Source organism: Tursiops truncatus, chromosome 4 (assembly GCF_011762595.2).
Source record: "Tursiops truncatus isolate mTurTru1 chromosome 4, mTurTru1.mat.Y, whole genome shotgun sequence".
NCBI lineage: Eukaryota > Metazoa > Chordata > Mammalia > Artiodactyla > Delphinidae > Tursiops > Tursiops truncatus.
In genome coordinates this window covers 122,320,581-122,344,509 of record NC_047037.1, presented here as the reverse complement: position 1 = coordinate 122,344,509, position 23,929 = coordinate 122,320,581, and positions in this window count along the sequence as shown.

Genomic DNA, 23,929 nt, shown 5'->3' with positions numbered 1-23,929 from the left:
TGATTCATATCTAACCATCAGTCACAATGATTTGATCCATGATGCCATGCTGTAAAATTTGCTTTAAAAAATACATTATGAAAACTGAACTTTTGAGTACTTCATATTATGTATATTTACCCTTGATGATTTTATATTTACTAGGAAGATCAATACTGAAGATTCAAAATGGAGTTTATTTCTGATTTATATTCTATAAAATATAGCAATAGTATTGATATAATCATATTGGAAAAGAGAGCCACAGAGGGAAAAAAAAAACTGAGTTTACTAATAATATAGGAGAATAAATCTGCTTAAAAGACCTAATTATTTTTTTTTTATAAATCATCATAAATTGTGAGTCACATTTAATTTTTCAAAGATTCCCATACAACCAGGAACATTTTTAAAGATCCTGAAAAGTGACATTTTCAGAGTAGTGCAAACATCAGAGCAAATTATATGATATATTCCGTTTTATCTCTACTTCCTACTAGGACTCAAAAACAGTTTGTATACAACTGCATAGAAAATGTTTACTCCTTTATCCAGAAATTTGTAAAGAGATATGTGGGCTGATTCTCTAAAGATGAGGAATTTATCAATTTTTAACACAGATTAACTGAGAATTACTCATACAACTGCCCTTATATACAGTTTGATGACAAAGATTATTTAATGTATGTTCTGGGGCCACAATTGATTTTTTTTTTTTTTAGAATACAGTGCACATAACTATTTCAAAAGACCCTATGTATTTATCTGTTTATCAACCTTGCTCAAAATAATCCATGAGTCGGCGACATCAGACTGGAAATTGGATACTTTGGAGTGATTGATACTGAAAATGTAAATCTCACTACAGTATAAAAACATGTGGGATAAAGCTAAAACCATGCTCAGAGAAATTTATCACTTAAAAGCATGTATGCAAAAAGAATAAAGGCCATAATCAATCATGCATACATGCATCCTAAGAAACTATAAAGAATAGTTTAACATCAGAGATATTAGAAGTAATTGCATATAAAGATATGAGCTGAAATTAATGAAATAGGAAATAAATGTACAGTAGAGCAAATCAACAAAGCCAGAGTTTGGGAGGTGGAGTCAAAATGGTGGTGTGGGAAGACGCTGATTTAGCATCTCCCCACAACTAGGGCACCTGCCGGCTGCTGGTGGGAGACCCTGACTCCCAAGAAGATGGGAGGAAACCCCTAGTGAACCGGTAGGATGTAGGGGGCCTGAGTGTGGAGGAGAAGTGGAGGCCAGAAAGGATCAGTGCCCCTGAGGAGGAGGAGATCAGGGGAGGCAGGTGGGAGGGACCCTCTGGGAAGAGTGGGAGAGGAGTGGAGGGTGTCTGCCCCACCCACTTGGGCACAGGGAGCCTGCTGAGCTCCAAGGCCCGTCCCCTGCCCTCCAAAGACCCATCCAGGCTGCGTGGGTCCTTGGGGGCTTAGGAGGGAGGCCAGGGAGATCAAGAGAGACAGGCGGGAGGGGTCCTCCAGGACCGGAAGGAGCAGGAGAGGAGAGTAGGGCGTTTTTCCCACCCACTCGAGCCTGGGGAGCCTGTTGGGCTCCCAGGAGAGGTGCCCCGCCCTCTGAGACCAGGGGTGGGGGGCACACCTGGACCCCTTCTGTTCCTTGAGCCTAAACCCCACCACCCACGGCCCTCAGGACGTTTTCCAGCCCTGTGGGACCTAAGCATAGGCCCAACCCACCACCCAAACCTCGCCTTTGTTTAGGCCCCACCCTCCATAGCCAAGGTCTTTCCCCCCTTTTATTTCTTTCTTTTTGTTTTCCTTCCTCCTCTCTTTTACTATTGTGGGACTGATGTACCTTCCAGTTGCTGATTCATATATATATATATATATATATATATATATATAGGCCTAGCCGCTCCATGGCATGTGGGATCTTCCTAGACTGGGGCATGAACCCGTGTCCCCTGCATCGGCAGGTGGACTCTCAACCACTGCACCACCAGGGAAGCCCTATATTTTTATTTTTATATTCTTTTTAACATATCTGTTAGTTTCCTAGTCTAATTTTATTTTTTACTTTCTTATTATCTTTCCTTTTTTCTTTTTTTTTTTTTTTTTTGATAACCCAAAAGGCTTGCGGGATCTTGGTTCATGAGCTAGGGGTCAGGCCGAAGCTCCTGCGGTGGGAGCTCTGAGTCTGAACCACTGGACTAACAGACAACCTCAGACCACCCTGGGAGTATTCATCGGAGTGAGGTCTCACAAAGGTCCTTATTTCAGCACCAAGACCCAGCTCTACCCAACAGCCTACAGACTCCAGTGTTGAAAGCCTCAGGCCAAACAACCAGTAAGACAGGAACACAAACCCACTCATTAAAATAAAAAACAAAATGAGACAGCAAAAATATATGTCACAGATGAAGGAGCAAGGTAAAAATCTATAAGACAAAATAAATAAATATGAAATAGGCAATCTACCTGAAAAAGAATTCAGAGTAATGGTAGTAAAGATGATGCAAATCTCAGAAAGAGAATGGACACATGGATTGAGAAAATACAAGAAATGTTTAACAAAGATCTAGAAGAACTAAAGAACAAACAGATGAACAACACGATAGCTGAAAAGAAGAATACACTAGAAGGAATCAATAACAGAATAAAACAGAATAACTGAGACAGGAGAATGAATAAGTAAGCTGGAAGACAAAATGGTAGAAATATCTGCTGAGGAGCAGAATAAAGAAAAAGGAATGAAAAGAATTGAAAACAATCTCAGAGGCCTCTGGGACAACACTAAACACACCAGGTTGTCTTCTGGTCTTGTTTATGGTTTCCATTGCTGTGCAAAAGGTTTGAAGTTTCATTAGGTCCCATTTGTTTATTTTTGTTTTTATTTCCATTTCCCTAGGAGGTGGGTCAAAAAGGATCTTGCTGTGATTTATGTCATAGAGTGTTCTACCTATGTTTTCCTCTAAGGGTTTGATAGTTTCTGGCCATACATTTAGGTCTTTAATCCATTTTGAGCTTATTTTTGTGTATGGTGCTAGGGAGTGATCTAATCTCATACTTTTACATGAACCTGTCCAGTTTTCCCGGCACCACTTATGGAAGAGGTTGTCCTTTCCCTCCTGTACATTCCTGCCTCCTTTATCAAAGATAAGGTGACCATATTTGTGTGGGCTTATCTCTGGGCTTTCTATACTGTTCCAATGATCTATCTTTCTGTTTTTGTTGCAGTACCATACTGTCTTGATTACTGTATCTTTGTAGAATAGTCTGAAGAAAGGGAGCCTGATTCCCCCACCTCCGTTTTTCATTCTCAAGATTGCTTTTGCTGTTTGGGCTCTTTTGTATTTCCATACAAATTGTGAAATTTTCTGTTCTAGTTCTGTGAAAAATGCCAGTGGTAGTTTGATAGGGATTGCATTGAATCTGTAGATTGCTTTGGGTAGTAGAGTCATTTCCACAATGTTGATTCTTCCAATCCAAGAGGATGGTATATCTATCCATCTATTTTTTATCATCTTTAATTTCTTTCATCAGTGTCTTATAATTTTCTGCATACAGGTCTTTTGTCTCCTTAGGTAGGTTTATTCCTAGATATTTTATTATTTTTGTTGCAAAGGTAAATGGGAGTGTTTTCTTGATTTCACTTTCTGATTTTTCATCATTAGTGTATAAGAATGCGAGAGATTTCTGTGCATTCATTTTGTATCCTGCTATTTTAGCAAATTCATTAGCTCTAGTAGTTATCTGGTAGCATCTTTAGGATTCTCTATGTATATTATCATGTCATCTGCAAACAGTGACAGATTTACTTCTTCTTTTCTGATTTGGATTCCTTTTATTTCCTTTTCTTCTCTGATTGCTGTGGCTAAAACTTCCAAAACTATGTTGAATAAGAGTGGTGAGAGTGGGCAACCTTGTCTTGCCCCTGATCTTAGTGGAAATGCTTTCAGTTTTTCACCATTGAGGACGATGTTGGCTGTGGGTTTGTCATATATGGCCTTTATTATGTTGAGGAAAGTTCCCTTTATGCCTACTTTCTGCAGGTTTTTTATCATAAATGGGTGTTGAATTTTGTTGAAAGCTTTCTCTGCATCTATTGAGATGATCATATGGTATTTCTCCTTCAATTTGTTAATATGGTGTATCACGTTGATTTATTTGTGTATATTGAAGAATCCTTGCCATCCTGGAAAAAAACCATTTGAATGTGGTGTATGATCATTTTAATGTGCTGTTGGATTCTGTTCGCTAGTATTTTGTTGAGGATTTTTGCATCTATGTTCATCAGTGATATTGGCCTGTACTTTTCTTTCTTTGTGGCATCTTTTCTGGTTTTGGTGTCAGGGTGATGGTGGCCTCGTAAAATGAGTTTGGGAGCGTTACTCTCTCTGCTATATTTTGGAAGAGTTTGAGAAGGATAGGTGTTAGCTCTTCTCTAAAAGTTTGATAGAATTTGCCTGTGAAGCCATCTGGTCCTGTGCTTTTGTTTGTTGGAAGATTTTTAATCACTTTTTCAATTTCAGTGCTTGTGATTAGTCTATTCACATTTTCTATTTCTTCTTGGTTCAGTCTTGGCAGGTTGTGCATTTCTCAGAATGTGTCCATTTCTTCCAGGTTGTCCATTTTATTGGCATAGAGTTGTTTGTAGTAATCTCTCATGATCTTTTGTATTTCTGCAGTGTCAGGTGTTACCTCTCCTTTTTCATTTCTAATTCTATTGATTAGAGTCTTCTCCCTTTTTTTCTTGATGAGTCTGGCTAATGATTTATCAATTTTGTTTATCTTCTCAAATAACCAGCTTTTAATTTTATTGGTCTTTGCTATTGTTTCCTTCATTTCTTTTTCATTTATTTCTGATCTGATTTTTATGATTTCTTTCCTTCTGCTAACTTTGGGGCTTTTTTGTTCTTCTTTCTCTAATTGCTTTAGGTGTAAGGTTAGGTTGTTTATTTCAGATGTTTCCTGTTTCTTAAGGAAGGATTGTATTGCTATAAACTTCCCTCTTAGAACTGCTTTTGCTGTATCCCATAGGTTTTGGGTTGTCGTGTCTCCATTGTCATTTGTTTCTAGGATTTTTTTTTCCTCTTTGATTTCTTCAGTGATCACTTCATTATTAAGTAGTGTTTGTTTAGCCTCCATGTGTTTGTATTTTTTACAGATCTTTCCCTGTAATTGATATCTAGTCTCATAGCATTGTGGTCGGAAAAGATACTTAATACAATTTCAATTTTCTTAAATTTACCAAGGCTTGATTTGTGACCCAAGATATGATCTATCCTGGAGAATGTTTCATGAGCACTTGGGAAAAATGTGTATTCTGTTGTTTTTGGATGGAATGTCCTATAAATATCGATTAAGTCCATCTTGTTTAATGTATCATTTAAAGCTTGTGTTTCCTTATTTACTTTCATTTTGGATGCTCTGTCCATTGGTGAAAGTGGGGTGTTAAAGTCCCCTACTATGAGTGTGTTACTGTCGATTTCCCCTTTTATGGCTCTTAGTATTTGCCTTATGTATTGAGGTGCTCCTATGTTGGGTGCATAAATATTTACAATTGCTATATCTTCTTCTTGGATTGATCCTTTTATCATTATGTAGTGTCCTTCTTTGTCTCTTCTAATAGTCTTTATTTTAAAGTCTATTTTGTCTGATAAGAGAATTGCTACTCCAGCTATCTTTTGGTTTCCATTTGCATGGAATAATTTTTTCCATCCCTTTACTTTCAGTCTGTATGTGTATCTAGGTCTCAAGTGGGTCTCTGGTAGACCACATATATAAGGGTCTTGTTTTTGTATCCATTCAGCTAATCTATGTCTTTTGGTGGGATCATTTAGTCCATTTACATTTAAGGTAATTATCAATATGTATGTTCCTATTCCCATTTTCTTAATTGTTTTGGGTTCGTTATTGTATGTCTTTTCCTTCTCATGTGTTTCTTGCCTAGAGAACTTCCTTTAGCATTTATTGTAAAGCTGGTTTGGTGGTGCTGAACTCTCTGCTTTTGCTTGTCTGTAAAAGTTTTAATTTCTGCATCAAATCTGAATGAGATCCTTGCTGGGTAGAGTAATCTTGGGTGCAGGTTTTTCTCCTTCATCACTTTAAATATGTCCAGTCAGTCCCTTCTGGCTTGCAGTTTCTGCTGAAAGATCAGCTCTTAACCTTATGGATATTCCCTTGTGTGTTATTTGTTGTTTGTCCCTTGCTGCTTTTAATTTGTCTTCTTTGTTTTTAATTTTTGACAGTTTGATTAATATGTGTCTTGGTGTATTTCTCCTTGGATTTATCCTGTATGGGACTCTCTGTGCTTCCTGGACTTGATTAACTATTTCCTTTCCCATATTAGGGAAGTTTTCAACTATAATCTCTTCAAATATTTTTTCAGTCCCTTTCTTTTTATCTTCTTCTTCTGGAAGCCCTATAATTCAAATGTTGGTGTGTTTCATGTTGTTCCAGAGGTCTCTGAGACTGTCCTCAGTTCTTTTTATTATTTTTTCTTTATTCTGCTCTGCAGTAGTTATTTCCACTATTTTATCTTCCAGGTCACTTATCCATTCTTCTGCCTCAGTTATTCTGATATTGATCCCTTCTAGAGTATTTTTAATTTCATTTATTGTGTTGTTCATCATTGTTTGTTTCATCTTTAGTTCTTCTAGGTCCTTGTTAAATGTTTCTTGCATTTTGTCTATTCTATTTCCAAGATTTTGGATCATCTTTACTACCATTATTCTGAATTATTTTTCAAGTAGACTCACTATTTCTTCTTCATTTGTTAGGTCTGGTGGGTTTTTATCTTGCTCCTTCATCTTCTGTGTGTTTTTCTGTCTTCTCATTTTGCTTATCTTACTGTGTTTGGGGTCTCCTTTTTGCAGGCTGCAGGTTCGTAGTTCACGTTGTTTTTGGTGTCTGCCCTCAGTAGGTGATGTTGGTTCAGTGGATTGTGTAGGCTTCCTGGTAGAGGGGACTGGTGCCTGTGTTCTGGTGTATGAGGCTGGATCTTGTCTTTCTGATGGGCAGGTCAACGTCTGGTGGTGTGTTTTGGGGTGTCTGTGGCCTTATTATAATTTTAGGCGCCTCTCTGCTAATGGGTGTCATTGTGTTCCTGTCTTGCTAGTTGTTTGGCATAGGGTGTCCAACATTGTAGTTTGCTGGTCAGTGAGTGAAGCTGGGTGTTGGTGTTGAGATGGATATCTCTGGGAGATTTTTGCTGTTTGATATTATGTGGAGCTGAGAGGTCTCTTGTGGACCAGTGTCCAGAATTTGGCCCTCCCACCTCAGAGGCGCAGCCCTGACACCTGGTGGGAGCACCAAGAGCCTTTCATCCACACGGCTCAGAATAAAAGGGAGAAAAAGTAGAAAGAAAGAAAGAAAGAGAGAGAAAGAAGAAGAGAGGGAGGGAGGGAGTAAGGAAGAAAGGAGGGAAGGAAGGAAGGAAAGGGAGAAAAAGTAGAAAGAAAGAAAGAAAGAGAGAGAAAGAAAGAAAGAAGAAGAGAGGGAGGGAGGGAGTAAGGAAGAAAGGAGGGAAGGAAGGAAGGAAAGGGAGAAAAAGTAGAAAGAAAGAAAGAAAGAGAGAGAAAGAAAGAAAGAAGAAGAGAGGGAGGGAGGGAGTAAGGAAGAAAGGAGGGAAGGAAGGAAGGAAAGGGAGAAAAAGTAGAAAGAAAGAAAGAAAGAGAGAGAAAGAAAGAAAGAAGAAGAGAGGGAGGGAGGGAGTAAGGAAGAAAGGAGGGAAGGAAGGAAGGAAAGGGAGAAAAAGTAGAAAGAAAGAAAGAAAGAGAGAGAAAGAAAGAAGAAGAGAGGGAGGGAGGGAGTAAGGAAGAAAGGAGGGAAGGAAGGAAGGAAAGGGAGAAAAAGTAGAAAGAAAGAAAGAAAGAGAGAGAAAGAAAGAAAGAAGAAGAGAGGGAGGGAGGGAGTAAGGAAGAAAGGAGGGAAGGAAGGAAGGAAAGGGAGAAAAAGTAGAAAGAAAGAAAGAAAGAGAGAGAAAGAAAGAAAGAAGAAGAGAGGGAGGGAGGGAGTAAGGAAGAAAGGAGGGAAGGAAGGAAGGAAAGGGAGAAAAAGTAGAAAGAAAGAAAGAAAGAGAGAGAAAGAAAGAAGAAGAGAGGGAGGGAGGGAGTAAGGAAGAAAGGAGGGAAGGAAGGAAGGAAAGGGAGAAAAAGTAGAAAGAAAGAAAGAAAGAGAGAGAAAGAAAGAAAGAAGAAGAGAGGGAGGGAGGGAGTAAGGAAGAAAGGAGGGAAGGAAGGAAGGAAAGGGAGAAAAAGTAGAAAGAAAGAAAGAAAGAGAGAGAAAGAAAGAAAGAAGAAGAGAGGGAGGGAGGGAGTAAGGAAGAAAGGAGGGAAGGAAGGAAGGAAAGGGAGAAAAAGTAGAAAGAAAGAAAGAAAGAGAGAGAAAGAAAGAAAGAAGAAGAGAGGGAGGGAGGGAGTAAGGAAGAAAGGAGGGAAGGAAGGAAGGAAAGAAAGAAAAAAAGAAAGAAGATAAGATAACAAAATAGTTATTAAATTAAAAAAATAATTATTAAGAAAACAAATTATTTTAAAAAAGAAAAAAAAAAAAAAGGACGGATAGAACCCTAGGACAAGTGGTGGAAGCAAAGCTATACAGACAGAATCTCACACAGAAGCATACACATACACACTCACAAAAAGAAGAAAAGGGGAAAAAATCATAAATCTTGCTCTCAAAGTCCACCTCCTCAATATGGGATGATTGGTTGTCTATTCATGTATTCCACAGATGCAGGGTACATCAAGTTGATTGTGGAGCTTTAATCTGCTGCTTCTGAGGCTGCTGGGAGAGATTTCCCTTTCTCTTCTTTGTTCTCACAGCTCCCAGGAGCTCAGCTTTGGATTTGGCCCCGCCTCTGCATGTAGGTCGCTGGAGGGCGTCTGTTCTTCGCTCAGACAGGACAGGTTAAAGGAGCAACTGCTTTGGGGACTCTGGCTCAGGCTGGGGGGAGGGAAGAGTACGGATGCAGGGCGAGCCTGCGGCAGCAGAGGCCGGCATGATGTTGCGCCAGCCCGAGGTGCGCCGTGCATTCTCCCGGGGAAGTTGTCCCTGGATCCCGGGACCCTGGCAGTGGCGGGCTGCACAGGCTCCACAGAAGGGGTGTGTGGATAGTGACCTGTGGTCGCACACAGGCTTCTTGGTGGCGGCAGCAGCAGCCTTAGCATCTCATGCCCGTCTCTGGGGTCTGCGCTGATAGCCATGGCTCGCGCCCGTCCCTGGAGCTCCTTTAAGCAGCGCTCTTCATCCCCCACTACTCGTGCACCAGGAAACAAGGAGAGAAGAAAATGTCTTGCCTCTTCGGCAGGTCCAGACTTTTCCCCATGCTCCCTTCCAGCTAGCCTTGGCGCACTAACCCCCTGCAGGCTGTGTTCACGCCGCCAACCCCAGTCCTCTCCGTTCGCTCCAAAGGAAGCCCGAGCCTCAGCTCCCAACCCCGCCTGCCCCAGCAGGTAAGCAGACAAGCCTTTCGGGCTGGTGAGTGTCAGTTGGCACCGATCCTCTGTGCGGGAATCTCTCCGCTTTGCCCTCCGCACCCCTGTTGCTGTGCTCTCCTCCGTGGCTCTGAAGCTTTCCCCTTCCGCCACCCGCAGTCTCTGCCCGTGAAGGGGCTTCCTAGTGTGTGGAAACCTTTCTTCCTTCACAGCTCCCTCCCACTGGTGCAGATCCTGCCCCTATCCTTTTGTCTCTGTTAATTCTTTTTTCTTTTGCCCTACCCAGGTACGTGGGGAGTTTCTTGCCTTTTGGGAGGTCTGAGGTCTTCTGCCAGCATTTAGTAGGTGTTCTGTAGGAGTTGTTCCACGTGTAGATGTATTTCTGGTGTATCTGTGGGGAGGAAGGTGATCTCCGTGTCTTACTCTTCCGCCATCTTCCCCTCGTCCCCTCCCATAGATGTTTGATCTTAAATATTTTCTTTAAGATTTTATCTATATCTGTATCATAGGCATGTATGATATATATGGTTTCAGTGTAAAATATTTTTTCTTATTGTCAAATATAGATAAAATTCAAAGGTCTAAGTTAAATCATCTAAAGATCTAACCTTAGGAATCTTTGATATTTATCCTGAAACTTTATTCTCCTTAAAGTGGTCATTTAATTTTATTTTGAGAACTTTTTTTTTCTAATTAGTTGATAATAAAGCATCAATGTCAAGAGAAATGGAAGAAAATTGAAGACACTTTTAACATATCTTTACTTAGTAGTCTATTATTATTTATTACAATGATCATTTTCAAAAGGACTAAATAAATATTGGGAGAGTAGCAACAGGAACAATTTATAAAACTTTCTGGTAATTCTAAAGGAAAATTTAGAATATACATTGCTTTCTCCAGATTCAAGAATTTGATTTCTATCTAATATGGTTTACATATTGTTGATAAGTTTATAATCTATGTCAACAACTTTTGCATGTTCCAAAGTATTTGTCTTAATATGCTTTTATTTACCTTTGAACGAATTTTAATTTGTAGTATTTGAGAATGGAAGAGCTAGGACTCAATTTCTTAGGGTTGTCTAGATTTTTTTGTAGGAAGAAATTTTTCTTTTGATTGTCCCTTTAAATGGGATTATTGCTCTCTAAAAATGTGTGCAGAAAATAATGAGAAAAAATTTACAAATTATTAAGGTAGTATGTCTAATCAAATTATATGAACCTAAAATTGTTCTGAGATATAAAGTTTGTTGATTAAAACAATCCACAACTTAAAATGACCCAGTTGATTCCCAGTAACTTAATTGCATATAATTAAATATAAAACATTAAGCTAGCACAACAAAATCCAACAACATGAAATTTGATAAACAATTAAAAATTACCAGACATTCAAACAGTAGAAAATATTACCCACATACATGTAAAAAAAATCACTAGGCTGGATTAAGAAATGAGCAAGATAATAGAAATAGCAGAAAAGGACTTAAAACAACTATTCTAAACATGATACTTCTTATGTTCAAGAAGTGGAAATGTAAGCATAAAGAGTAATAGAAAAATTAAAACTCAGAGAAAGCACTGATTAAAAACACAGTATCTAAAATCAAAATGTCATTTGATGCAAGTAATAGGAGATTAGACACTTCAGATAAAAAGGCCAATGAACTTGAAGATACAGTGATAAAAGCCACCCAAAATTAAGGGCAGAAAGACAATACATAGAGAAATCAGTGACCTGTGCTACATTATCAAGCAGTGTTAAAAATGAGTAATGAGACTTCCAGGAGGGAGAAGAGAAGGGAGACTAAAAAAAAATTGACGTGTGTGTGTGTGTGTGTGTGTGTGTGTGTGTGTGTGTGTGTGTGTATTACAGTTTGATAAAAAGTTATTAACTCAAAAGTCTAAAAGCTCTGTGAATCCAAACCACAATACAGGAAGGCATATTAGGTGTATTCTGTACACCTAGCAGAATATACCTCTGCTAAGGCATATCACAATCAAGCTGGAGAAAGTAAATGTTAACTCAAAAATACTATTAAATGCAGAGAAAAATAACATATTAGAAGAGCAAAGATGATTAACAACAAACTATTTGTCCAAAAAGTACAAATAGGAGGGGGTTGGAAGTTTTAAAGCTCACAGAAAGCTGAAATAATTCATGTCTCTGTCTGCTCAGGCTGCTATAACAGTATAAAATACTGTAGATTGAGTGGCTTAAACCACAGAAATATGTTTCTCATAGTTCTGGAGGCTTGAATTCTGAGATAAGGGTGCCAGCATGATCCGGTTCAGCTCAGAACTCTTTCTGGCTTGCAGAAAGCCCACTTTCTCTGAGCTGTCTTTATACATTTGATGGGGGAGGATGGAGAGAGAACTATGTTCTTTTACCATCTGATGCTAATACCATAATGAGGACTAACATCATGACCTCATCTAAACCTAATTACCTTCCAAAGGCCCCAAAGTCTGACTGATGTATCCTGCTTTTTATATGATTAATAGATCTATTTTTGTTCATTTCCAGTATTACCACTTTACTCAAACTCACAATCATGATGCCTTTCTAAACTCACTCACACTTTTCCCTTTACTTATATTATATTCAGATCATGCCAGGCTTTTATTGTTGCTACTCAAACACCCAGCGTGGTCTGATTTAATGCTTTCTCCCCTCTGCTGGTGAAATCCTTCCCCTGGATCTTGTCTCGGTGGACCTATTCTGCTTAATCAGCTTATCAGCCACTTCCATTGAGGGGTCTTTGTTACTAATGTTACTCACTTCCAGTCATTGTTCATCCCATTTATAATAATTGCTGCTAACTGTACATCTTGTTCATTTATTTATCTATGTTTCAGTCTCATTGTTTTCCCTTTAACAGGTACCAAGGTAACAACAATCTTGTCTATATTCCTGTATGTAGAAAAATACTTTGGAAGCAATTGTTGTTCAACAAACAACTGTTGAAAATGTTTCCTTGCATTATTCCATCACTCTTTCTGCTGTTTCAACTAGTTTCTTTATTTTTGTTTTCTTTCTAGACTTGAATTTTTCATTTCATTATTTAATATTTCAGTCAGACTGACAGGTTTTGAAATATAAATATGGTCATGTCATTATAGTATCATTGTATTGAGTTGAATTTTCTTTGCTTAGAAAGCCCAATCTGATCCAGTACTCACAGATGTGCATGCATGTGCATGCATGCACACACACACACACACACACACACATCCACACTTATGTCCACATGCTATTGTAGATTATCATCTTCCAATTTAGACATCTTCCAATGATCTTCCAGTTTAGACATCAGGAAAGGCTTCCCTAAACTCTGCATCACCAGCCTCTCTCTTAGCCCTCCTCTCCATATATAGATGGTCATTCTTTATGTTCTCCTGTAGAATACTCTGCTTTACCTTCCCGTAACACAAATCACTCCATAGCTTAACTGCCTGTTAATACACAACATTACGAGTTCCTTGAGGATAGATCTTTTTTTATTTTCATTTTTCCTCATTATTCTTTGTGCTTTGCATGTTATGAGCAATTAATATATACCCAATATATAAAAGTACTCTAAAACTCTCTGTTCTCATCTTCTATTATTGATTATAAGAAAACTCCTTCAGTGAGATCTGTTATCTTCTAAAGATACCTTGCATCCTTCCCTCCTTGCCATCACTGATGTGATTCCCTACATAAAATGCCTTCCTGTCCTTCCTCTCAGTTGCTTAGTCTTCTGATTTAAAAAATAAGAACAAAAAACTTCAAGCCTGCATTGCAGCTTTATTCCTTCCTTCCGTGATCATTTACTCATGTATCCAGAGTGTCATGTTTCCTCCTCTGAATTATTTACATAGTATTATATTCATCAGTTACAGTTGAAGTCTTCAGATTACAGTTAGATTTTATTTGAAATTACATTTGTTAATATGCATGTATATGTGTGTGTATATATATATATATATATCATACTTCCCATATTTAGGATAAAAAACTATTATTCATTTTTTAAACTTTGGTATTATCTAATGCACTACTTGTATAAAACACTCTTAATGATTATTTAACAGTGGTTTTCTAATTTTGGATAATCTTACTATTGACTGTGGTCTCTTAAAAAGAGATTCTTGGGCAAACTTGCACATGGAATCAAAGTCTTCATGAGAATCTCTGTTTCCAACAAATACTTCAAGTGACTTTGAGGAAGAGAAAGGTTAGAAAGCACTGGATTATTATTATTATGTGCCCCAGTCAATTAATATTCTGCTCTACTTAGTGTTTTATACTTTCTCTTACTTTCCCAGTACTGGCTCTCCATTTTTTATTCCTAGCTAATAAACCTACTTTTTTATTTCACTGAAAAATGGAAGCAATTAAAAAGAACTTTTATGTGCTCCCTCTACCAAGTTTTGTGACCTCCTTTGTTCGTACCCATATATTCTCTAACTTTCTTTCTCTTACAGCAGTTGAATTGTCCATGCTCCTGAGTAAGGCCAGTATCTCCACTTGACCCACTCCTTCCAGAATCATCAATTTTCCCTTCTCTAAAAACAAAACAACAGAAACAAAACACTGGATTGTTTTATTTCTTGCTATTGACAGAGTGAAATATATTCATTTCAATACAAAATCCACACAACATTCTACTTCATTTATAAGTGGTTGAACTTATAAGGGTGAACTCTACTGAGAGCATTACATTTTAAAACTTATTTGCTTTTTGTACATTGTAATTTTTTCTTTTGATTCACTAGTCTGAAAATTCTGCTATTTTAATTGTCAACACACATACTACTTCTTTTTAGTGTACAACAAAAATGTTAAATTGAGCTCATTTGAACTATAAGTTGATATTTTGACTACTCAAGGTAGCATAAAAATTTTTAAGTAATTTTCCAATTTTGTTTGTTTTTTTATTAATAAAGAAAATGATCTAAAAACATATAATGCCTTGGTTTCCTGAACATCATAATTACATTATACCTTAATATTACTGTGATAATAGTGATGGTTTAATAGAAAGGAAAAAAATAAGATTTCAAATAAAATCTTATTTTTTAGCTGTTCTTGTTTAGCACATTTTATTCAGGACATATAATACTGTAAATGAAATAGCAGGGGTTTGTTTAAAAACAAGACACTGAATTTAATAACTTTGAATTCAAATTAATGAAAATTGCATCAAAGACAACATTTTATTCTAGTGCAGATGTCTAGTCCTTTCAAACTATCCATTAAAGATTGTTTAATTAACAAGAATATTGTTTTTTATCCATTTTTAAAACTTTTAAAAAGCCTTGAAACAAAATTTAAACAATAAAAGATATGTATCTGTATAAAATAATCTAGATTGGTAGGTACCATGCATTGCTTCTGAAATGCTTCAGCTGAACCTACTTAAGCAAGCACTCCTCAGGCTTGAGAGAACATCAGTTAAACCTATTGTGACCTCATCTGTCAAAATTATATCTCAGTTACACAAAAACTTCCCTCTACATCAGAAATCCATTAACCACTGATCCCAAATAACAGAGCTAACATAATGGATGGCTAAATCTCTGCCTGGAATTAGGGTTGGCTTATAAGGCTGACTAAGCAAGGATCGTAAACTGAATGGAACCAAGAATAAGATAAAGTTTATAATATAGACAAAATAGGCAAAACAGTAAAGGGTGAAATAGTACTTTAAAATTACAAACAATTTATATTTTTACCTCAGAATATCTGGTTATTTTATATATGTGTTAAACTATTATTTGAAATACTATGGTATTTATTTAAAATACTACCAAATCCTGTACCATGCTTATGACTATTCTAAGAACTTTACAAGTATGAACTAATATAAATCCCACAAAACCCATTGAGGTGGAGACTTTTACTATCCTGTTTTTCCACTTGGAGGAACTGAGACCCAGTGATTTGAGTGATTTGACTTAGTTCACACAGCTAGACAGTGGAGGGACTAAGATTTGTTCCCAGACATTCTGGCTCCAAAGACCATGCCCTTAACCCTGTCTCACTACAATCTTTCAAATCAATCATTAGTAAAATGTGTTTGGTAAAACACACAGATTAGGTTTTATCCAACATAAAGCATCAAACAGGATATTGTGTCCATGCTTTTCATAAGAATGAGCTAAAATTTTAAATCCTTGAAAATCCAAGATGCTGATATCATATGCTATAAAACGACAAAGTTTGAGGAACATATGTAGTAGTAAATTTGGCAAATGAATATTCTAGCACAATTGAAATAAAAATGGTAGTTAAATATTTCCAAATGACTGCAAGTGAGCTGAGGATTTACAAGAACTACTGATTATTAAGGAGCCATTTACTGTGAACAATTTAGCATAGGCTGTTATCCAACAGGTTGAGATCTCTGGCTCTGGAGTAAGAGAGACTTCAGTTTGCTTCCCAGTACAGTCACTTATTGTAAGTCTAAAGAATTTATGTTCCATGTCTCAGCCTGTTTCCTCACATGTAATTACCAATAGTCTTTACCTCATAGATTTTCATTACTAAAAAAGTGAATGTAAAATGCATAGCTTAAGGGCTGGTACACAATTAGCACTTGGTAAATGCTAGACATTTTCTTGTTTATTAATTATAAGTTATTAAGCAATATAGGAGGCATCAGCTCATATGTGGAATAAGACTATAAATTTAATGATTAGTAATCTGTATTGGTTTGATTCTGTGTATTATTTTATGTGTGCTTGAGTTTAAAATGCTTCTGTACATTTACCCAAATCTTTTTACATGTATCCAATATATTTTAAAGTGTATTTAGTCAAATTTCACCAAAACCTAATGAAATAATGACAAATTGGCAATGATACCAGTTAAGAAGTTAGCAAGCTTTAATATCAAATGTCTCTTTTTGGGAAAACAGTTTTACTATAATTTTCTAGCAGCTGAGTCTACAGATGTAATCAGGTTACTCTTAAGTCCCTGTATTAGTCAGGGTTCTCCAGAGAAATAAAACCAAAATAATGTGTATATAGATTGTAGATTTATTTTAAATAATTGGTTCATGATTGTGGGGTTTGGTAAGTCCAAAATCTGCAGGGTAGACCAGAAGGCTAGAGATCCAGGGAAGAGCTGCATTCTGAAGGCAGTCTGCTGGTAGAATTCTTTCTTGGTCTGGGAAGGTAAATCTTTAAACTGATTGGATGAGGCCCACCCATATTATGGAGGATAATTTGCTTTATGCAAAGTCCATTGACTGGAATGTTCATCTCATCCAAAAAATACCTTCACAGAAACAGCCAAAATAATGTTTGACTCGGCACTGGAACACTATGGCTCAGACAAGTTGACACATAAAGTTCATAATCACAGTTCCCTTTAGATTATATAATCTTCTAGCCATCATTTTTAGTGTCATAGTATTGAAGTGTAAAACATGTCTGGACATTCAGGGTGACTTTATTTTTCTTGCAGAGAATATTTTTGAGCCCAACTTCATTCCCCAAAGCCACTGGCCCTAAAATTTTTCCCATTAAATAGATAATCTATAATGATGTAACTGGGTAAGATTAAGTAATATTTTTAAATTACATTTACACATTCACATTTGAAATTATAGATAAATATGGAATCTCAGTGTTATTGAAATGATACTTTTTACATATATGAATTAAAGTAATTCCAAATAGTTTTGTCCAGCTTTAGTGAATGAGTATGTTATTTGTTAATTATAGGGTACGTTATTTGTTAATTACAGGGTTTCAATAATGTAGTTGTTCTGTTATGACTTTTGCTTAAGTTTACATTTTTGGTGAAAGCAATGTAATTCTTTCAACAGCAATGTGTGTGTGTGTGTGTGTGTGTGTGTGTGTGTGTGTGTGTTTCTTGTGTGAACAGGGAGCAACAAGTAACATTTCTGCACCTCAATGGATAGCTCAGTGATTACATCTTAGGTGCATAATATGCTTTGATGCTATTATATGCGTTTATTATTTTGTACATTGCCTGGTAAATATGTAGTAGACCAGTTCAAATAGCTAAATAACTGGAACTTATAAACCTGTCATTTCAACAAAGATATTATGAATACCTATCAAATTTGTGCTAGGTAGTGTGCTGAAAGGAAGGATACAGTGGTAAATAAGAAAAAAAATGCTATCTTCCAGAAGTTTACAATCTTATAAAGTTACCAAAAATTGGTATACACTACATGCTATACTTAATATTTGCACAAGTAAATGTACTAATATTTTGCAGAAGAAAAAAATGTCTATCTCTATTAAGAGAAAAGCTTCATAGAGTTATATAACTCTTTGCAAAAGCTTAAATGATAATTCCTCCAAAATTACAAGGGGTTGGATAGGTCCAAAAAATATAGAGTAACCTGACCTTTTTAGAGTTAAATCAGTTAAATGACACTGACTAGATTGTGTGTGTATGTATGTGTGTGTGTGGGGGGGGGGGTGCATGTAGCCTCTAGAACAAAAAAAATTCTACAAAGTTTTTTAAAAATGCTCAGCCTCTTGGGGGAATTCCCTGATGGTCCAGTGGTTAGGACATCAAGCTTCTACTGCAGGGGGCACCGGTTCGATCCCTGGTCATCAGGGAACTAAGATCTCGCATGCCTTGTGGTGCGGCCAAAAAACAAAAAATAAATAAAACCAAAAAACAACAACAACAAAAATGCTCAGTCTCTATAGGTTGCTCTGTTTCTGTCTTAGTTCCCTGAGGAAGTTAAAGGAATACTGCTGTACCATATTAAACATACATTTCATTCAAAGGAATACTGCTATACCATATTAAACATTCATTTCATTCAAAGTATTAAAAGGAATACTGCTATACCATATAAAACATACATTTCATTATGTACTATCTTAATGAAAGGATAGTACATTCCTTTGTACTGTCTTCCAAAGGAAATCCCCAAATTGAGTTAATTCAGCACAAGATGAACCTAAACCTTTTGCAGCTTTGAAATGCTTCAGGATTTTTTTTTTTTTTAATTTCAGAAGTGAAGAAATTCTGGATATTCTTAGACAACTTGATAGCTGAAAACAACAAACAACTGGGCTTTGAATAAAGTTTATCTACAGGTATTCAGGAGGAAAAGAACAAATGCAGAATTCATTATTATCTTTGGACATGGTAGAGCAGAGTGAGACTGCATTTAATGCTTTATTAGACATATAAAATTGATTTACAATGAGAATATATTTAAAATCTTGTGAATGATCACTAAAGTTTTATTTGGCAAATTATATATTAATACTTTCTGCTGTGGTCCATGCTAGAAATGGAAGCAGTGCCAAAACAAACTGCACTGGATTAGAAATTCAAATTGAAACCAAAATGTCACACAGGAGAGAGACCTGGTCTAGTATACTGGTAGGTTCTGAATTGTAATTATTGTAATTATTATAATTAATTAAGTACTATGAATTATAGTTTGTTCAATATGTTTCCCTCCCTCTCTATTACATATGTGCATAGATAGATAGATAGATAGAGCGAGTGCATTTTAGGACAAAATATTCAATGCCATCTTTTTGCCAAGTCTAAGTTATCACTGAAAGCCCAAAGAAGAGTTTGATGATGAGCTTTTACACATCATATAATGGTATTTTTTAACAACCAGTTTAAAACCAGAGTTCATTTGGATTTTATTCCCATTTGTATACTCCAACAAAATTGCCTTTCTGTATGTCAATTAATGTATGTGTGTGTGTGTGTGTGTGTGTGTGTGTGTGTGTGTGTGTGTGTGTTTACAGAAACAAAGTCATATTGAATTAGAGTTGGTTGCATGTAATACTCATTCACAAATTTTCTGTAGCTTCTTGATTAAATGAATTAGTTTTCAGATTCAGTATTTTATTATTAGAATTTCCAACAGTTTAATTTGGTTGAGTTTATGTAACAAAGCAAGTATTTGTTGAATGGAGTAAATGCACATCTACAAAATTCAAGTGATTTTGTAACTCCTATAAATATATGTTCCCACCTTTGTTTATTTTCTCATCTTTAGTAGAACTCTGATGCAACAAAACAATCTATTTTTTAAATAGTTAACTGTATGATTTTTAGCCATATTTGCTAAGGTATTACATCCTTCACTCTTTAGAATTCCAATAGGATGCTTTACTAATGAATGATCACTGAGTATTACTGTTGAATAAAACAAGAATCTAAAACTTGCTACCATAGCACATGCCATTCATAACATAATGAAGCCCAGTGATGAATATGAGAAAGCACACTGGTTTTCATTGGAGAACCTTCTGACCTCACTTGTATGCAGAGTGGTTAATTGTTAAACAGTATGCCCTGAATAAACAGTTTCTATTTCTACCGCTAATGAAGGCTTGTTTTTGAGACCAATTTAATTGGGTAGCAGAAAAAGTGAATTTGAAATTATTGTCCATCTGTTTTACATGTATACAGAAGATAAACTGTTCTTTAACATTCCACATGATTTCTTAAAGTTAATATAACTTCACATACATTCTTTTACTTTTACAGAATATTTTGAGGATATTGTAATGAGAGTTTTTCATTAAATATATAAATATTTATGAAGTTATTCTTTTATATTCTCATTCTAAAGGGTTGGGAATACAGATACAAAATTTAAATTGAAGAATAGAAGCTTAGAGCAATATACGGAGGTAAAAATAAACAATTTAAACACAAAGAAACAAATATACATATTTATACTTAAATATATTTTCAGTTGATATGAGAAGTGTGTAGATGGCACACTAGGAACAGAGAGAAAAAATAACCCAAATTGCTCGGGAAGAGGGTGAAGGACAAGCGATAAAGAAAAGGAAACTTTTGAGCTTAAACTTTCTGTGCAAGTTTTTCTGATATGCTATAGTTTGTAGAGGATATTCAGGAAAGAAGAGGGAAATTAAGTACAAAATTATAAATGCTTATATAGTGTTTATTGTGTAAATATAATGATATTAGTAGAAAGATTGATTTTATTGGAGAGTCTCCAATGACAAGTTCGTGTTGAATTATGAAGGGTCTTGTATAACATTTAAAGATATTTTGTTTTATACCTACAGGCTGTGTGGAAATATTGAAGGAGTGACACACAAAAATATATATTCATATTAATCTATGAACGTATTAGTCACACACATATATATACACACACATTTGTTTTTTTGAGATATATTTGATATGCACTCTTACATAAGTTACAGGTTTATAACATAGTGATTCACAATTTGTAAAGGTTATACTTCATTTATAATTATTATAAAATATTGGCTATATTCCCTGTGTTATACAGTATATCCTTGTAGCTTATTTTATTTATTTTAAACATAATAGTATAAATTCTTAATAATATGATAAATACAGTAGTGGTGTGGATAATGAAATAAGCTGGCTGTGTTGAGTTGTTAAAATGCAGTTGAGCAAACATGGCAAAGTCCTGATTTAGAACAGTGATAGTAGGGATAGAGAATTGGACAGAATTTGAAAACTACTTAGTTGGGACATCTATCAATACTTGGTTATTGAACAAGAGGGAAAAGGGAGAGAAATATGAAGAAAAATTCTGATCTGTTGTTGGGATGCATGTCAATCTCTCTTCTCTACTCCCTTATTTACTTTCATGTCGTTTTCAACTATATAAAGTTAGTTAAGAAGCAAGGTATATATTTTTGATGATTTATTCATTAAATAAATTTTATAGAACATAAGAAAATGCTCTATTAGCATATATATTTACTCTTTGTAAAACCAAACTCATTGATTTGCGAGAACTGCACCAGAAACATTATACCCACATTTGTTTATCACTCTCCTTGACACGATATGTAAATGATAATTCTGTATGAAAGTGATTTTTAAATTAGACTCAGCCTGTTTTTCTTTTCTTTTCATTGATAAATACTATTTCAAAATTATATAATGGAAATAGTATAATTTAAAACAGTATCAGTGTTTAATAGTTATATATTCTTAAATAACACAGCTTAAAACCACTTTTCCCTTACCACAATAAATAACATAATAAAGTAAGTCATGGCTGTATTGATTTGAGGTAACCAATATCACACTCATTAAATACTCACATCATAAAATATACAGAATGAAATTTCTTTCAGAAGATAGGACTAGAGCTTAAAATAAATATTTCAGAGATAAATATTTGTGAATAAACTAAATATGATTTATAATTGAAAGTATAGGCTAGATAATACCGAATTTATTTCCATTTACCTAAAAAGGAGTTAAGGAAGAAATTTTCCCTAGGCCCTTTAAATGTGATAAAAAATTATTTTCTTGGTGAAATTTGCTCATATAATTATTTGAGAATATGAATAAAGCACCTCTGGAGGACAGTCAAGTAACACAATTAAAAATCTATTGATGTGACTGCCTGGAGAGGGTATGGAGAAAAGGGAAGACTCTTGCACTGTTGGTGGGAATGCAAATTGATACAGTCACTATAGAGAACAGTGTGGAGGTTCCTTAAAAAACTACAAATAGAACTACCATATGACCCAGCACTCCCACTACTGGGCATATACCCTGAGAAAACCATAATTCAAAAAGAGTCATGCACCAAAATGTTCATTGTAGCTCTATTTACAATAGCCAGGACATGGAAGCAACCTAAGTGTCCATCAAAAGATGAATGGATAAAGAAGATGTGGCACATATATACAATGGAATATTACTCAGCCATAAAAAGAAACAAAATTGAGTTATTTGTAGTGAGGTGGATGGACCTAGAGTCTGTCATACAGAGTGAAGTAAGTCAGAAAGAAAAACAAATACCGTATGCTAACACATATATATGGAATCTAAGAAAGAAAAAAAAAAAAAGGTCATGACGAACCTAGGGGTAAGACAGGAATAAAGACATAGACCTACTAGAGAATGGACTTAAGGATATGGGTAGGGGGAAGGGTAAGCTGTGACAAAGTGAGAGAGTGGCATGGACATATATACACTACCGAGCGTAAAATAGATAGCTAGTGGGAAGCAGCTGCATAGCACAGGGAGATCAGCTTGGTGGTTTGTGACCACCTAGAGGATGGGATAGAGAGGGTGGGAGGGAGGGAGATGCAAGAGGGAAGAGATATGGGAACATATGTATATGTATAATTGATTCACTTTGTTATAAAGCAGAAACTAACACACCATTGTAAAGCAATTATACTCCAATAAAGATATTTAAAAAAAGGAGAAATACAGTTAGCTCCCTCATATCTCTCCCCACGTGTACACAATTCCTCATGTATTTTTTGATATAATTGTATCATAATTTCATGCTACTTCAGTATTACATGATAACATTGTAAAGGACACATAGTTAATACTTATAGATGTAAATCTATCATATTATGATTTTATTCCCTTATGTATACAGTTTGTGTTTTCTCTAAATTAATAATAGTCTCATTTGCTCTTTGCTTAATTTTCTGTGTATATACAATAAACTATACCTTATCTTTCCACCAGAAGTATAACTCTCCACTTAGTACTTCCATCTAGTTTAGCAATTTTGTCTATTTCTTGGAGAAAGTACTATTCAAGTCCTCCTACTGTTTCTTTGTAGAATCTATTGGTGTTTTCCATGGATAATCTAATTAATATTCATTTTGTGGTACATTAATATTATTTAATTAACTATAATTTTGCCTTTTTTCTTTTCCCTGAATTTTATTTCTTTTTTATGTGTGTCTGCTTGCTCTGGTATCTGTTTCATGTTAAAGGTTTTCTGCCAATGTCTGGTGAGACTGGGTTCTTCCTTCATATTAAAGACTAAGACCGTATCTTAGCTAATTGGACGTTCTATTTGGGTTAACAGAGTTTGTTGATTTTTAATTCTATTGTGATCTTTCCAGACCCTTACATAAAAGGACACCTCAAGAACAGTATTTCTGCACTTTTTTTTTTTTTCTCTTAGAAAGCTAATTATTACCAGAAAGCAATTCTTTGGTCTCTTGCATGAGATTTTAAGCCTGGCTACCATGTTCTCACAGTGGGAGAAAGGGTCTTGGGAGGAAGTCTCACCTGTATTCTGAACATAAACTTTATAATTATTTCCATGTTTAAAGCATAGCATCTTTAATCTCTACTGTGTCTTAGGATCCCTTCTAAGTTTTTCTGTTTCAGTGTCTCCAAAGAGGAAATTTAGTTTACTCTTCAAGGGGGCGAAGGGGAGTTTACCAGTTGAAAAGGATGGTAAAGAGTATCATGAGTCTATTTTCTGTTTTTACAGATTTCATATGATTTCTCCGGCTGTCAGCTTCACAGACACCCCAAAATTTCAGAGGTACTTAGTTACTTGGCTCATCAAATTCCTGAGCCATTCTGAGAATTTCAGTGTTATTCTTTTTTTTTTGCATAATATTATTTATTTATTTGTTTATTTATTAGCCCTATACTTTCCTGTTTCCAAAGCTTGTTGTTGTTTTCTTTTTCTCATTTTCTTAGTATTTTAGTTTATTTATTGTTTAAACCTACTCATTTAGTGTAAGTTTGTTTTTAAAAAAGCAGCTGTAAACTGGTATG